General features: G+C 43.8%; 1 non-coding gene across 1 annotated transcript; it reads right to left on the reverse strand.

The window, feature by feature from the left end:
- Window positions 1-1,065: 1,065 nt before the first annotated feature.
- On the reverse strand, window positions 1,066-1,137 carry trnac-gca (transfer RNA cysteine (anticodon GCA)). The gene has a single exon. It is a non-coding gene; the product is annotated as a tRNA-Cys (tRNA).
- Between the last annotated feature and the right edge of the window lie 1,490 nt (window positions 1,138-2,627).

The raw sequence follows: 2,627 nt of genomic DNA on the forward strand, positions 1-2,627 counted from the left end.
GAGAACATGGCGTAGTTTCTCCGCTCCGGGGAAGTACTGGACGACAAAGGGTACTCTGTTGGTTGCGTCCCGTGTTAGTCTCCTGAGGAGACTAACACGGGACGCAACCAACAGAGTAGTAAAAAAAGCGGTCATTTCAAGAAATTATTAGACAATGCGAAACATCACTTTAAAAATGCTTCAGTCTTTCAAAAATACAGCCAAACTGTTGATGCATAGATTTTATGACTGATTGTGATAATTACAGGCACAGTGTCGAGGGAGGTAACTGGAACTTTCAATCTTTGTGATAACATAAAGTTGAATAAGGGGACACCCAGATTTGGGCAAGGAAACCTCTTGATCTGCAGTCAAATGCTCTACAACTGAGCTACACCCCCTCTCACACTCTGCTGTACCCTGAGCTTCACAATCAAATGAAACAATAGGTAACGGCCTAAGCTTTCCACACCACCCCCCCTCCGCTTAATTTGGGCGCATTTCCATCAGGGTGGGATCTTCACCCACCCTGAGATGCCCCCCCAAACTCATGACTCTGGCCTCATTCCAGGCCCTGCTCATTAACATACAAGGGAAGGTCTCACTGGTCTGTGCCCATGATGCCCGTCAGAGGACACAACCCTGCTGTGGGAGAAAGAGGCGGATAATGCACTGCCCGTGGGAATTTTAAATCTCCCCTTTCCTTGGTGCACGGCCTCACTCTGAGAGTGCTTGCACAGGCCGCTCCGCTGTAGTTATCAGCCGTGATTCAGTGGTAGCACTTGCATTCCTGAACTGGGTACTTATTGATCTGCAGTCAAATGCTCTCCCACTGAGCAATAGCCCCAGATCCATCTATGCATTTAAAGTGCTTCAGAATAAAATGGTCCATAGTACAGGTCACCATCAGGGATTTAAAAAGTGAAGAGATGGGGTCTTTTCAAGAAAATCTTTGACAATGCGAAATATTAATTTAAATGGCATCAAACTGTGTTTACAGTATTATTATGAATGATAGTAACAGACATGGTACAAAAGTTCAGGCTGGAGAACTTTCATTGACTTCTGGTGACATAAAGCTCTGTGAGGGGGCACCCAGATTTGAACTGGGGACCTCTTGATCTGCAGTCAAATGCTCTACCACTGAGCTATACCCCCAAATACATATCAACACTTGATGGGCTGCAGAATTAAATGGTACATAGTACAGGACACCATCAGAGATTTCAAAAGTGAAAAAGAAATGGGGTCATTTCAACAAATTCTTACACAATGTGAAACATTGCTTTCAAAGGCATCAAACTGTTTATACAGTTACGGTAATTATTATTCAAATGATCTTCACAGCAATGATTGAAACCGAAGTCACCCTTTGGTAACACGACCATGAGGCAAAGGGGCAAACTGCATATTCCACTTTATTGTTAAGGGGGCAACTGGATTTAACCAGGAGACTTCTCGATTCAAAGGCAAAAGCTGTCCTCCCGAGCTATAAACCACCACTGAAATGTACAAAGTGTTCTAAACCCAAAGGAGGGAACAGATAACGTGTCTCGGTATGAAGAAGATTCACACAGAGAATACACTCACTGAACTTGCAATTCTTCATTCACGGAACCCCTTTAAACAAAGGGTAGCTGGATTCAAACCCTGTAGTTAAATGTACCATCACTAACCTCCACCTATCACTGAAGCCGGTCTTTCTCTTGTCATTTTGTTTTTTAGACCGATGATGCATTTTCCACAAACTCCAACAGAAGAATTTCAGCCTCCGTCCCAACACATGTTCCACTCTGTTCACTCGGGGCTTTGAGTGTGTCTCCCCCTTGTGGGGAGCAGTGAGATTCAATGTTGCAGGAGCAAGAAATAAAAGTTAGAACAGGGATTGCAAAAATATTTTAACTGATTCCTCTGCATTTAATCCGTGTAAACAATCACTATCCACACCGGCATCACTATTACATTCTTCAATTTTGGGGTATCGCTCATCAGGAAGTATCAATTGGCCTTAGATGGGGTGCAGCTCATATTCTCCAAAATGAGACCGGGGCTTAGAGGGTTAAATTATGAGGACAGGTTGCATCAACTTGGTTTGTATTCTAATGATATCGAAGATTGAGGGGTGAGCTGATTGAGGTGCTTTAAATGTTCAAAGGATTTGATAGAGTAGATCCAGAGAAACTTATTAACTGTGGTGGGGGAATCAAGAACAAGGGGACATAATCTTAAAATTAGAGCTAGGCCATTTGACAGTGAAATCAGGAAGCACGTCTTCAGACAAGGGCTAGTAGAAATCTAGAATTCACTCCCCCAAAAGGCTGTGGATGCTGCGGCAATTGAAGCTTTCAAGACTGAGATCGATAGATTTTTGTCAGGGAAGGGTATCAAGGAATATGGAGTAAAGGCAGGTAAATGGAGCTGAGGTGCAGATCAGCCATGATCTAACAGAATGGCGGAGCAGGCTGGATGGGCTGAATGGCCTATTCCTGCTCCTAGTATTCATAGAATCATAGAATCATAGAAGTTACAACATGGAAACAGGCCCTTCGGCCCAACATGTCCATGTTGCCCAGTTTATACCACTAAGCTAGTCCCAATTGCCTGCACTTGGCCCATATCCCTCTATACCCATCTTACCCATGTAACTG

The sequence above is a fragment of the Heptranchias perlo genome, chromosome 30, assembly GCF_035084215.1.
Source record: "Heptranchias perlo isolate sHepPer1 chromosome 30, sHepPer1.hap1, whole genome shotgun sequence".
NCBI classification, from domain to species: Eukaryota; Metazoa; Chordata; class Chondrichthyes; order Hexanchiformes; family Hexanchidae; genus Heptranchias; species Heptranchias perlo.